A 15,707-nucleotide genomic window follows, 5' to 3' on the forward strand; every position below is an offset into this window, starting at 1 on the left:
AGAAAACTGAATCAAATGATGAAATTATAGTAATTGGAGACTTTAACTTAGGAAGTTTACATTGGTCTTGGATAGATGAATTCCAAGAGCTACTTCCTGTCAATGCTTCGACTGCAAACGAATTCAGCATAATGGATAATATGGCATCATTAGGTTTAAAACAATTGAATGGAGTCAGCAATCAATTTAATAAAATTCTGGACCTTGTTTACTTTTCTGGATGTTTAACATCGGACAGCTATGTTGAACTTTGTGGCTCAAAACTTATTGAAGAGGACCGACACCACCCCGCATTATCAATTTCCCTGAGCTTCAGTGTTTATAATCTACCTAGTAATTGTAATGATAAATTAGAATTTAACTTTAAAGAATGTAATTTCAATCAACTTTTTAACTTACTTGATAGTATAAATTGGAATACCATATTTTTAAACTGAAACTTAGACGACATGACTATAAAATTTTATAATGTTTTATTTGATTGTTTTATCGAAGCTATTCCTATACGAAAAATAAGAGAAAAACAAACTAATCCGCCATGGTTCGATAAGCATGTAAAAACTTTAAAAAACAAGAGAAACAAAGCCTGGGTAAAGTTTAGTAAGTCTAGGACTGATGAAGATTACAATGTATATTTGGAGCATAAAAATGAATTTGAAAATTTGAAAACTACACTAATTTTATCTATTCAGAATTTATTGCAAAAACTCAAAGTGAACTTAAATCAAGTCCAAAAAATTTCTGGAAATATGTTGATACTAAAAGAAAATTCGAAGGTTATCCATTAAATATGAGCTATGAAAATGCAAACAGTCATATTCCAGATGTTTGCCAACAGTCATATTCTAAAATGTTTGCCAACTATTTTAAAAGTGCCTTCGTCGATACTTTGTCGTCTGATGCAACAGATAATTATTCTTCAACGGAAGAGTATTCTCATCTGGCGTTTATTAATTTTTCAATCTCTGAAGACTCAATCATAAATAAAATATTAAAACTAGAAGATAATATAAGTCCTGGTGCAGATGGCTTACCTGCTTTTATGTTAAAAAAATGTTCATCTTATTTGTCTTACCCATTATATCTCTTGTTCAATGAATCCTTAAAGTGTTCAAAATTTCCTACTCTATGGAAATATGCTTACCTCAGACCGGTTCATAAAAAGGGCGCTAAGAATTTGGTCACTAATTATCGTCCCATAGCCAAACTGTCCGTTATTCCAAAACTTTTTGAATCCTTAGTATGTGACACTCTTTCCTTTAATTGTTCCTCTGTTTTATGTGAAAATCAACATGGATTTGTGAAGAAAAAATCGACGATAACAAACTTACTAGAGTTTACAACATTTTGCATAGATGCTTTTGAGAAAAAGCAACAAGTTGATTGCATATTTACTGATTTCAGTAAGGCATTCGACAAACTAAGCCATGAAGTACTTTTGAAAAAGCTAACAAGAATTGGACTAAATGAGAACTTTCTTTCATGGATATCTTCATACCTTGTAGACAGGTATTACTGCGTACTGTTTAAAAATGACTGTTCTGAGAACTTTAGAGTAAATTCTGGTGTACCTCAAGGAAGTCACCTAGGCCCATTGCTCTTTGTGTTATTTATAAATGACCTTCCTTCTGTTTTCCAAAACTCAAAAACTTTATTTTATGCTGACGACGTGAAAATATTTCGAACAATAAATTCCTTATCCGATTGTAAGCTCTTGCAAGAAGATTTAAAAAGATTTTGGGAATGGTGTTGCACAAATCGCCTTATATTAAATATTGACAAGTGTAAATCAATGAGCTTTACCCGAGAGCAAAATTTTATTGCTTATAACTATGAGATAAATTCGTCGCAATTATGTAAATTATCAAATTTTTCTGACCTAGGAATCAATTTAGATCCGAAACTAACTTTTACTGATCATTATAACCACATTATTAAAAGAGCCAATGTAACACTTGGCTTCATCAAAAGATTTGCGCGGGAGTTCGAGGATCCATATGTTTTGAAGGTTCTATATATTTCATTTGTAAGGCCAATTCTTGAATACGGATGTATAGTGTGTTACTATATGATTCATATAAACAGAATTGAAAGTGTTCAGAGAAGGTTCATGAGATTTTCGTTGCGTTTTCTTTCATGGTTCGATAGAATTGTCCTACCTCCATACTCGGATAGACTTAAACTTATTAATTTACCATCACTTTCAGTTCACAGAGAGTATTTGCAATTATGTTTTATAATTGGGATAATAAGAGGCTCAATATCTTCTTCAGTGTTGGATCGACTGAATTTTAATGTTGGGCGTGCTGGTTTAAGAAATAGGTTACCAATTTGTGTAGTTTTTAGTAGATCTAACTATGGCGTCAATAGCTCTATGAATCAACTAATTAATATTTTTAACAAAAACTTTCATATACGATTCTATTAATGATAATGTTAAATCCCATAAATTCAAAAAAAACTTCTTTAATCAATTTAATTAATTTACCAGAATGTTGTTTTTTCTGTTGTTATTTATATTAGTTTATTTAGTTTCAATGTTAATATATGTATATTTTATTGTGATTAATTGACAATTATTACTCATATATTGAGTTTAAGTTTAATGATTCCATTGTTAGTATTTAAGCTTATTTCTAATGTTAGCATTTAACATATTAAATAAATAAAAAAAAATAAAATGAAAGCAATGTTTTGGATTCAATGTATAGCATCAACTAGCTTCGTTAGCAGAACATATACAAAAATGTTTCACTCACCGGGAAAGAAGAAAACAAAAAAAAATAAAATTTAACGGGAGCAAATTACTCTGAGAGAAATCGAAGCAAAATGTAAAAAATAGTTTATATTCACTAAGAGGGATTTTATTATATTTTTAATGTCACAAGTTTTATTTATTTTATTAACTTTATCACACTAAGATAGAGTGTACCATGAATTAAATTTAAACAGTATGTAGCAAAAAAGTTCAATATTTAATAAATGAATTTTTAAATTAAATGGAACTGAAACAAATGGTAATTTACGGGAGCGAATTTGAACAGACGTCTGATTAGGTTAAAGCTTACTCGAAGAGTGATAACAAAAGAAGCACTTGGGCAGAATCCAACTGACTTTATAGTTTTAAAATCAGTTTTATATACAACAAGAACAGTTTTTATTTGAAATGCTAAAACAATGAGGAGGAGTGTAAAAGAAATGGGCCAGTTCATAGTTCTTTCATAAACTGTGATTTTGTTGTTTCTAAGACATTAGCTTTGTTTTTTTTGGCATCGATATCCGTATCCGCAGTTGGATAGTAATTATAATAATAAAAATAATATAATGATATAATGACCCGTAATCTGGGTTATGACACCAAGTGTTTTGTGCTTATTAGCATTTTTTTACTGATATCCTCGCTTTATTTTTTAGAATCTGTTTTGGACCATAATTTTGAAACCTCTTTTACTACCTTGCAAAAGGATAAGGTTCTCAATTTTTCTTGAATGTAAGGCTGATTTTGAAATTTCAAAGTTAATTTTACTGTGCCCTGATGCTTGTATTGCAGTTAAAACTATAAGAGAAACATTTCGATCAATTCGATCATCAACTTATAACATAGAAAGTTTCATGGTTAACAGAGTTTGCACGTCAGCTCTTTTTTGAGGTCAGTACTGAAAATTTAAATTGAACACAGTATAGTTTTTTTAAGTAAAACTAAAAAAATTTAGCATCTGATTTATGTGTAAAAACAATACCTTTAATTTAATATATAACCCCATCTGTTTGGGAGCTAGAGCTAATTTTCTTCGCAAAACAGTGAAAAACAGAGATTTTTGATACTTTGAGCGAGTGTCGGCACCATTTAGACTTATCCAATCGAGCTGAAATTTAGGCTATCTAAAAATCTGCAAAGGCTTAATATTTTATGGGGTTCCCCCGAAAAAAAATCGACAAAAATTTTTCTATGGGAATTGCGGTCACTCTACTGTACATTATATTTTTCTGCTGAGCAACTGTAATTACACGATGTAACACTCAAAATATACGCGAGCGGAGACCTATCACGCTTTGTAGAGCTAGTCGCACTGATTACGAAACGGTATTTAAAAAGTCCCTAACACCCCCAAAATCTGGAGTTAGGGCCAAAAAACGGTTTTTTTGACCTTCACCCATTGAAAAAAATCTAGCTTCGTCAAATTTTTACCCATTTCCGATTTTTTTACAGTGTATAAAACATGTAACTCGGTTAAACCACCTAGAATTTAAAAGCTGTCAAAGTTCAAAAATTCCATTTTTTTCGTCATTTACCCAACTTCGACATCAAATTAAAGTATACATTTTTACAACAACATGCTGTTTTAAAAATATATTCTTAAATAATATTTATTTCCAAATCAAACGAGGTATTTTTTATGAAAATCTGTTTAAAATCGGCTTAGAAAAAAAAATTTACGATTTCAACCCAGAAATTCGAACTTTTAGGTATAGAACAAAAATGTTGTTTTGGAACGTAGTAAGATAACTTGGGCGCCAGGATTTGATAACGGGTTTTTGTAGAGGAGTTCAATACAAACGTAAATTGTAAGAGGAAATCCGACGGTTACCCAAGTAATATGAGCTATCTTGACTCTACAAGTCAATACCCTGAGGAAATATCCAATATGTTTAGTGAATACTTTAAATGCGCTTTTGAAAATAATTCTTCTTGTGATACAAATAATATTTTCACTATTGATGAGTTTTCACACCTTAACTCTATTGATTTTTCAATTTCTGAGACAACTATCCTTCAGTACATATCAAAGTTAGATGAATGTTTTAGTCCTGGTCCTGATGGCTTGCCTTCATTTATGTTAAAACAATGTGCAATATATTTGTCGTATCCTTTGTCTCTACTCTTTAATCAATCATTAAATAGTGCAATATTTCCAGCTCTTTGGAAAAACTCATTTCTAATCCCAGTTCACAAGAAAGGTAACAAAAATTTAGTAACTAACTATAGACCTATAGCTAAACTATCTGTCATTCCTAAGTTGTTTGAATCAATTGTTTGTGATGTTTTGTCTTTTCATTGTACTTCTGTTCTATGTGATAATCAACATGGTTTTGTTAAGAAAAAGTCTACAACAACGAATTTATTAGAATTTACGACGTTCTGCATTGATGCATTTGAGAAGAATCAACAAGTTGACTGCATTTTTACAGACTTTAGCAAAGCCTTTGATAAGCTTAATCATCAAATACTTCTCAATAAATTAAAAAGAATTTTTCTTAACGATCAATTTCTTAAGTGGTTGGATTCATATCTCAAAAATAGATTAAATAGTGTTATTTTTAAAGGTGAACGTTCTAAATGTTTTATTGTCAACTCTGGTGTACCACAAGGTAGCCATCTTGGTCCTTTACTGTTTGTTTTATTTATTAATGATCTTCCGTCTGTCTTAAAAAACTCTATGTCTCTTATTTATGCTGATGACGTGAAAATTTTTCGAAAAATTAACTCAATATTAGACTGTGAACTTTTACAAGATGACTTGAAAAGATTTTGGGAATGGTGCAATAATAATCGTCTTTTTTTAAATGTTGAGAAGTGCAAGTCAATGTGTTTTACGCGTAAGAATAACTGGTTTGTCCATAAATATAACTTTAATTCCTCTGATTTATGTATTTTGTCTAGCTTTACCGATCTTGGAGTAGTATTAGACTCAAAGCTTTCATTTATCGATCATTTTAATTATATAATAAAAAGGGCTAATAAGGCACTTGGCTTTATTAAACGTTTTACTCGTGAATTTCATGACCCTTATGTCCTTAAAACCCTCTATGTTTCGTTTGTGAGATCAATTCTTGAATATGCGTGTGTTGTATGGGCACCTTATTACGCGACTCATATCAACAGATTAGAATCCGTTCAAAGAAGGTTTATGAGATTTTGTCTACGTTTCCTTCCCTGGTCAGATAGAATTGTAATACCACCTTACTCTCATAGATTACAACTTATAAATCTGCCATCTCTTTTTGCTCATAGAGAGTATTTACAGTTCTGTTTTATCATAGGAATAATTAATGGTTCGATTTCAACACCATCGGTCCTTTCCCGATTGAATTTTACAGTAAGTCGTTATAGTGTAAGAAGACAAATGTCACTTTGTAACATCTTTAGTAGATCAAACTATGGCGCTTATAGTCCTCTCAATCTGTTAATTAATGTATTTAATAAAAACTATGTTCTTATTAATTCCTGTAATGATATTGTTAAATCACAGAGTATAAGGAATATGTTTTTCAATCAATATCGTTAAAAATTAATTTTGTATCCAATGTTAAATGTTAATCTTAAATCTGTATAATCTGTACCGTTAGTATTTAACGAAATAAATAAATAAATAAATAAATAAATTGTTTCTTTTTGGGAGGGGTCTATCTCCACCCGTTTAGGTGGGAGGGGCAGTTTTCTAAAAAAAATTATCAAAATAAAAAAAAATTATTAAAAAACAACGGCAACACTTACAGTAATAAATGATACCATTTCCGAAAAGCAATATTGTACATTAAATTTTAATTTGTAAATCAATATATTATAACCAATAGTTTTTGAAATAATCAATTTCAAAGTTAAAAAAAGGTGAAGAAAAAATTTTAAAAACTCATATTATACTATTTTTGTCCAGACTGAATTTTAATAAAAAAAATTACTCACACAGAAGACTGCCTCAATTGATTCCTTATCAAAAATGGGTAAACTTTGACGAAGCTAGAATTTTTTCAACGGGTGAAGGTCAAATAAACCTAACTCCAGATTTTGGGGGTGTTAGGGACTTTTTAAATACCGTTTCGTAATCAGTGTGACTAGCTCTACAAAACGTGATAGGTCTTCGCCCGCGTATATTTTAAAACCTCATTTTTGTAACACCGTGTTATTATTGAAGTTATTACATTATAACTTTAATTTATATAATTTAAAACGAATTTTTGACTTCTGAATATAAGTTGTATTAAAGTAGTAAACTTCTTAAGTTAGCGTTGAAACATTACCTAACACAATGTCAATTTATAAAAACTCAAAAAATGAAAAACAAATCAATAATTAAGCAGAAACTGGGGTTAAAAACTAATTTTTTGAACGAGAATGAATGCAAATTCTCATTCAAAAAATTAACTTTTCAAGAATAGTCATTAAATGATGATTTAACAAATTTGGTTTCAATCTTCCGCAATTATTGAAAACCATCCTGCTTTAAGAAAACAAAAACTTAAGAAACAAAAAACATTTGAAGGCACACTTGATTGCCACATTGGTGAAATTAAAGAATTTGTAGACTATTAAAAACGCGTATTTTGTATACATTTAAATACAACAATCAATGTATGTCGCATTGAATTTAAGTTGACGAAATGTTTCGATGTAGCATTTTAAATTTGATGTTTATTATTTTGTATGTATTTAGTTTACAACGCAATTAATACACTCTGTCCGATAAAAATTGGCAGTACAGGCCTTATAGGAGAGCTTTTTTAAAATCAGTGGTGCGCTATTTTTTACACCATACCCAATTGAAGGAAACTCCTTAAAAAAGTTTTATAAAACACGAATGAATTTTCGTTGGCATCCGACGTAGATCCCCATCCCACAACGAACTGCCTGGCACACACTTGAACATGAGCATGCACTGATCGTTCTCTGTTGCTTTTCAACCCTCATTAAACCACACATATTCAGAGCTGCCTTTTTCAATTTCGTAACTCACATAGAATTTTTTTCTTACTTTTTCAATGCGTTTCTGTTGAGGAGCTTTTGCTTTGAGAGCTTTTTTAAAAGTTAAATTAACAATGAATGTGATCGTGTTGTGTTTTGATTTTTGCATTCTTTTAAAGTTTGGCAAATCAGTTAAAATGCAGTTATAAAAATCAAAGCCATTTTATTTGAGGTTTGAGGAAGAAGATTATTTGCGTAGATTCTAGTAAGTAAATACTAGCAATAGGAAATTAATAAAAATAAACTATTTTTGATATGCACAAAATGTGGATAAAAAAGTTCATACTTTACAATTTTTCAAGTAAAGGTATTTCCTATTTTTTATGCTATCACTCGTTATGTAATTTTCGTTGTCAAGAAAAAAAGAAATCTGAATTTAATTAAAATAAAATGCACGACTGGGGCCGCACGTACTTGCTCTTGCAGTTCAAAGCACTTTTATGTTAGCTTACTTGTAGATTATAAGAGCTGCCTCTATATACATTTTTAAGAAATTTGATTGATGTAGGGGAAGAGCCGGCATGGAGGTTAAATAAATGTTAGTTTGTTAAATAATTTTTTTTTTATTTGACTTGACTTTTTTGAGAAAAACTAAGAATGCAATTTTACTGGAATTACTTTGAATATTACGTATACAAAATTTTATCAAAATCATTACAGTCATTTTTGAGAAAATTGCAATAACTCCATAATGATGTACGGTAAGAGCCGACATCCGCGATTTAAAAAAATATAAAAACCATATTTCCACTATCCGTATTTTTTGAGAAAAACTAAAAACGCAGTTATGTTAGAACTATATACAGCATTTCGTGTGTTAAATTTAATCAAAATCGTTAGAGCCGTTTTCGAGAAATTTTCAATAACTCGAAAATTTTGTATGGGAGGTATACGTTCTAAGCGAGATATTAAAAAACAAAAAAAAAACAACCTTGGAAATTACGAAATAAACATCCATACCAAATTTCAAGAAAATCCGTCCACCCGTTTAGGCTGTAGCTACTTGTACAGATGGACGCACCGACGCACCGACGCACAGACCGACGGACGTCATGACGAAACCAACTTTTTTGGACTTCTCCATCATCGTAATGTTAGTTTTGATTAAAACCTCGAATTTTTTTTTTTGACACGAAACCAATACTTGCCCTATTGAGCAAGTAAAAATATTAAATGTTTATTCCGATGGGAGAATTTTATAACTTTTTTATATTTTCCTTGTTTTTTTTTTTTTAATGTATACATACTTAATTCCACAATTTTTAATTTATTTTCAAACAAAATAAGTTCTTAGACGTCTGAATCGTTAAACTAAAAAAAAATTATTTTTACTCATGGGTAACCGTGGTTGTACGTTTTTGTTTTTTTAATTTTTAATAAACGACTTTCATTTCTGCTTATCCATCCTCCTATCCAGTGCCGGTTTAAGCACTACCGGCGCCATGACGCCTCTCAAAAAAAAATTAATTTTAAAATAATTTTTTTTTAAAATAACGAAAAAAAGCAACAGCAGAAGTGCAGTTTATTAAAGTATAGTTTAACGTACAAAAATTAAATATTCATGTTAATTAAGCTCAATTGACAATTTCACCTTTATCTCTGACTTTTTTGTTTAAACACATTTAAAGAGATGTAGATCCATTAAGTACAGTTGGTTTTATTTGAACAATACTTTTTCAAAAACTTTGTCAACTACATTAATGTCGTTTTCGATTCAATGATTCACTCATTCTGAAATCCAATAAAAAAAGCTCGAATCGCTTCCACTCAATTCTGAAATTTAATACCTACCTGTATTGGTGAAAAATCAAATACAAATTTTGTTTTTCCACTAGGAGAATTTGTTTGACGATTGGCTCTCCGAAAGAGACCGGAATCATTCAGAAGTCTTCTGAAAGTGTTTAATTCGCACAAACATGACAGACAGACGCTTCTCAGAATAAAAGTTCTCTTCTTGATTTCAGAACAGAATTCACTCAAAATTAATAATATTTAAAGAATTAAACGTCAAACCGAATTTCCTTGTAGAAAAGCACAACAAATTTATTTGATTGTGGAAGCTATTGACTGTTTTATTGGATATCAGAATGAGTGGAACCAATCGAAAACGACATAAATATCGGTGATTTTGAGTGAATTCTGTTTTGAAATCAAGAAGAGAATTTCTCTTCTGAAAAGCGAAGCATTTACGTGCGAATAAATTCACGCTTTCAGCAGGCTTCTGATTGATTTCGTACATTTCCGGAAGGCGAATAGATCCATCTCCATATTACCAGCTATGATTTAGTGATTTAAATATAGGGGCGCCTTTAAAAAAATTAAATTGGTTGGAGGAATATTATGATTGCTTTAATCTTTGAAAAGAAATTGGGGTGCCTAGTTCATCAAAGATGAACGAAGATTTTGGACACAATTGTCCTTCCGAAAGCCAAAAAAATTAACCCAAAATTGGGCCCTTTGCTATCTTCAAATTCCTGCGTACTTAAATTTTCAAATTTTCAAATTACGCTGGGTATTGGGGTAGCAAATTAGCAACAAATTCCTGCATACTCAGATTTTGGATTTTCGGTTGTGGCGTACCCAGCTTGACGGACCTAAATTTTTTGCGTTTTATTGGACCTTTTTTGAAAGCGGCTATTTTTGGCTTCAAGATTTTTCAAAATCGCCTGCTTGCCTCTAAAATATTCTGGCAACACTGCCTATCACTTGTCGCATTCTACATCTTTCAATTGTCACACTTCTTTTTTGTATCATCTTACTTCCAACTTGTTTATGTTCCAACCTAAGAATAAGAAGTACAGGAATGGGTGTTTGAAGAAACCAGTGCAGCATTTTTTTTATTTTTACAAAGTAGTGTTAGTTACACAAACACATATGCATTGAACCAGGGACGGAGTGCAGTAAGAGGGTTGTTCGCAAGGCGCAACGTTTTATCTACGTGAAAATTTATATTTTTTATGAAACGCGTTATTTATATTATAAGAAATTTAAAGAGTTAAATTTAAAATTAAACTTGATTCGTTATTTGAAATGTACCTACCAATTTTTTACAACAATAAATTTAAATAAATAAACAAAAAAATAAATAAGAAGCTACGCATTTCGGATGTTATTCCATCATCGGGCTTTTAATGTTAATTTAAGCTAATTTTCGTTGTTGTTGTTGCCAGTGTTGCTGTGTCATTTGATGTGTTTGTTGGTCCTTTTCTATCTTATGTGTTTGTTGATGAAGTTGATGGCAGTGTCGAATAAAGCGTTGGATTTGATTGTTAATTTATCATTCATTATTTTGTCTTGTTCTATTTTGCATGCCTTATATATTTCTAACTCTTCTAGTGCATCTAGGGTTGAACCAAAGATCATATAACTAGTAAAGATGTCGCACGTAGAACAAAGTCCTGTGCTTGAAATTTTCTACCATCAGATGATGTTTTCGTTATACCTATGTAGGTATAACGAAAACATCATCCTATGTAGGTATAACGAAAACATCATCCATACCAATTATCAACAAAATCCTTGCATCCGTTTAGGATGCAGCATAGAACAACGATTAAGCAACGAAGAAATACATATGTATAGTTAACTTAATGTCTGTACAAAAATTATCTCACCAAAAATATCGCACTCAAACGCAAACAATGTTTCCCCCGTCCCTTATTTTATCCTATTATTTAAACCTATGTAAGTACGTACCTAACCTACCTACCAACAAATAAACACACAAATAAACTTACCACTTATAATCCAATAAAAGTTATTTTTGTCCTTTTGTATACTCTTTTTATCTAGCCATTTTGGCACCTGTTACCTATGTGATGCAATCCAAATAAAAAAAAAGCTATCCGTATGCACACAGCAAAACGATTCTTTTTTCATGATCACTAAAAAGTGAAAAAATGCATAAATTCTAATAGATCCTCGTACCTATGCCTTTTAACAGAAAAGGAAAACAAATTACCTAAATCGTACACCTACGTATTTACACACATTAAAATAAATTTCTATTTACCTACCCTCGAAAGTTTTATAAGAAAAAATACACCTACTCGAAATAAACTTATCAACCTGCTTAAAAATACATATACCTACTCACCATTCACTTACAAAACTCCTTTTTCGTCTTTTTTTACATCCCTTTTTTAAAACAGCTCTCTCGTCGGCCTACTTGTGTGAAACAATCCAATTGTGAAAATAGTTTTCCCACTCGTGATAAGATTTTTTTTAATGTTGCGAAGGATTTCTGCTTTATTATGATTTGGACCTATTGAAATTCATTTTCACATGCAAAATATTTTTGGTTGCAATCATTTTTTCAAATGCATTTCTGCAAATGCATTTTTTAATAGAAATTTTTACAGTCCTGATCCACACCAAATAAATCTTTTTCAATATCTATAGATACATTACCTACCTCACTAAAGAAAATAACAAAACACCAAGAATGATCATTTTTATCACTACCTACCTACCTACCTCTTGTTTGAATTTCTAAAATAAAATGAACTACATTTTTCAAGTACGATTGCTGTCACAAAGGAAAAAAAACCTACCTACATATTACATGTGTACCTACACCTAAAAGCAATGCGCCTGTGCCTTGCGATTAATCAAAAAGGAAACAAAAATATAGAAATAGAAAACCACCCTCCACTTAAAAAAATAACTAAATATCTAACTACCGTCGAAAAAAAATTTAAAACAAAAAAAAACTTATCAACCTTCTTCTGCTTACACGTATACCTAAAGCACACCAGTCACTTGCTAAAGTTGTTTTTCTTCTTTTTTTCATCAATCTTTAAAACTAGCCATCTCGTCTTCGCCCTGCTTGTGCGAAGCAATCCAGTTGTGAAAAAAAATATATACCCGCACGGCAAAACGATCCTTTTTGTTTTCATTTGTTCCTATTCAACTTACATCTCGGTCCTTCGCATTTAAGAAATGTATTAAAAGTAACTCTCTCTTTCCCACTCATGATAAGAACTTTTTTTTAATGTTGCGAAGGATTTCTGCTTTATTATGATTTGGACCTATTGACAAGTATGTTCAGCTATTTTCTTAGATGTTGCTCAAGCCTTTGACAAGGTTTGGCATGAGGGACTTGAGTACAAACTGCAAAGGGATCTTCCCAGACAGTACTATGAAATATTAAAATCGTACATCTCCGACCGATTGTTTAGAGTAAGGTACGATCAAGAATATTCGGAATTGAAGAAAATAGAAGAAGTGTCCTAGGTCCTACCCTGTATTTACTATACACAAGGGATATCCCAGTTGGGAATCACACCATAATGGCTACTTTTGCAGATGATACCGCAATTTTGGTACCCGACAAATGTGTCTCTAGGGGAGCAGTAAAGCTGCAATATGCCGTCGACACAGTCAGAGATTGGACCGAAAAATGGCGTATCAAACTCAATGAAACAAAATCTTCACATATAAACTTTACAAATAAAAAGATAAACAATGTTCCAATATTCATTAATAATCAAGCTGTACCTTACGCCAATACGGCCAAATACCTTGGAATGACTTTGGATGCAAAGCTAAAGTGGAAAGAGCACATCAAAAAGAAAAGAGAAGAACTAAACTTGAAATATAGAAAAATGTACTGGTTACTTGGTAACAACTCTGATTTATCAACCCAAAACAAAATAATGCTGTATAATCAAGTACTAAAGCCTGTTTGGACCTATGGTATCCAATTATGGGGCTGTACAAAGAAATCAAATACCGAAATCATCCAAAAATTCCAAAACAAAGTCCTTCGTGGAATAGTTAATGCACCTTGGTACATAAGAAATAGCGATCTACATCGTGACCTACAAATAGAAACGGTTACAGAAGTTGTTAAAAAATACGCTGTATCGCATAATCAGAGACTGCAAGTCATACCAATTCTGAAATGGTGTCCGTCTTGAATACAAGAAACCATGTTCGGAGATTAAGAAGAACCAAGCCTCATGAGCTTATGGTCTAAAAAAACATGGGAAAGTATTAAAAGTTTAAACTTCCCCCAAAGTGATTTTACAAAGTTAAGAAAGAAAAATCTGATGTCGATCTCTCAAGATTGGTCCTGATAAAGAGGTGGTTTTAGTGGTTAAGAGTCCCACACTACTTGGTGTCGAATACTGCCAAGTGTCTTTTGAAGATTTCCTCCCGTCAAAAAAAAAAAAAAAAAAAAAAAAAATGTTTTGTTATCAGTTTCCTGAATAATTTAAGAAAAAAAAAATAATTCATAGGTACATTCTCGCAGAAATGTATTTTTTTATTCTTTTCCTTATTTGTATCAACATTTAACTACTATCTCGCTTCCTCCCATTAAATAAATTCATCTATAAAAATCAACCGTCTCTTTTCTACGCAGTCATCGAAAAATTTAAAAATGTTTCTCAACAATTTAATTCTTGGATACATGTTTTGGACCTATGGGTAAAATCTGATGGTAGAAAATTTCAAGCACAGGACTTTGTTCTACGTGCGACATCTTTACTAGTTATATGATCTTTGATCAAACTTTTATTTTTCCCAAGCAAATGTTAAAAATAAAGACAATTTTTTTAGTTAATTATGAAAGTAATAGTTATGCTCCATTCATGGATAGTAATTTCGTATCAATTTACATTAAAATTGAAAAAAAAAATTATTTATGTGCTGGAAATTTTTGTGAATGTAACGTGAGTCACCATCTACCATGGAATTGCCCATATCGAGACAAGCTAAGCAAAGTCCAACGTTCAGCCTGTATGTGTATAAGCGGAGCTCTCCGTTCGAAACCTTCCGTTGCTCTAGATATGTGCCCTTGATTATGAAAGTGGACTAAGTCACTTTTTGCATTGTTTAAAGAAAAACTTACATAATAATTTTCTTATAACGATTTAATTTAATTTTTTTTTATGAAATCACTAGATGTTTATTTACTGAAATTTTGCTTTCAAATAAACTACCCCTTAAATAATAATTATTTTTAGGATAGATTTGATGCCATTTTTAGAAGTGACTTAGTCCACTTTCATAATTAAGGGCACATATCGTCGGCACAAAGATTTGCTTTTGGGTTGTTGGATTTGTTTTGGATTGTTGGATTTGCTTTTCTTAATATTTTTAATTCACAAACCTTAACAGTAAACACGCACGATACTAACGACAATTAGAAAACAGCGGAAGTTTCCCTGTGTGTCTACTAGGGCGGAGTGAAACTGCACTTTTTTTTCTTTTTTTTTTTTTCTTCTTCTACATACCAGGGACGGGTGCCATTAGTCATCTAAAAAGAGCATACCAAATCTCAGCCCGATCAAAAAATATCTTGAGGGTTCACAACGCCCTTGAAAATTTACATGCATACAATTTTCAAAAGAGATGGAGCAATGTGCCAAAAAGTTAGAGCGTATAGGTTCGGTCGAGACAAGAAAAAAATCGTATGGGAGGAGGGTCTATTCCCCTTCGTTTAGCGGGGAGGGGCAATTTAAAAAAGAAATTATTTAATTTGAAACAAAAAAAAATTAAAAATCAACGGTTATACTTACAATAACGTGCTATACCTTTTCGTAAAGCCTAAGACCTCATCTTTTACAAAAATGTTTAATATGGCCTTTTTCTGGCACAGTTTTTGAAAAATTAATTTTCGAAATCAAAATTTTGAAAAAAAGAATTTCAAACTAATTTTTTTCAAAATTTTATGTATATAAGTATATAAGTATATAAGGTTGGGAGTGCTCGCCGCCCATGGATTCTTGCAGTAAGGGCCTTAAGTCAATAAAATCGCAATTTTTTAATGAAAAATGAACAATAAATAATAATGTACATGTTTTTCGAATCAAAAAAATTGAGTAAAACAGAAAAAACTCAAAAAACTCCATAAATTAACCTCTATGGTGTTTTCATTTTTTTCAAGTGACTTGTGAACCCTCTAAAACTTCTTTGATCGATCTGAAACTTTTTTGCCGTTATTTAAGTTCCAAATGGC

General features: G+C 31.2%; 1 protein-coding gene across 1 annotated transcript in view; it reads right to left on the reverse strand.

Moving 5' to 3' along the window:
• Positions 1-15,707, reverse strand: part of LOC129906452 (pleckstrin homology domain-containing family M member 1) — a 143,271-nt gene that overhangs the window by 122,760 nt on the left and 4,804 nt on the right. The gene's annotated exons all lie outside the window — the stretch shown is intronic.

This window comes from Episyrphus balteatus, chromosome 1 (assembly GCF_945859705.1).
Source record: "Episyrphus balteatus chromosome 1, idEpiBalt1.1, whole genome shotgun sequence".
Lineage (NCBI taxonomy): Eukaryota > Metazoa > Arthropoda > Insecta > Diptera > Syrphidae > Episyrphus > Episyrphus balteatus.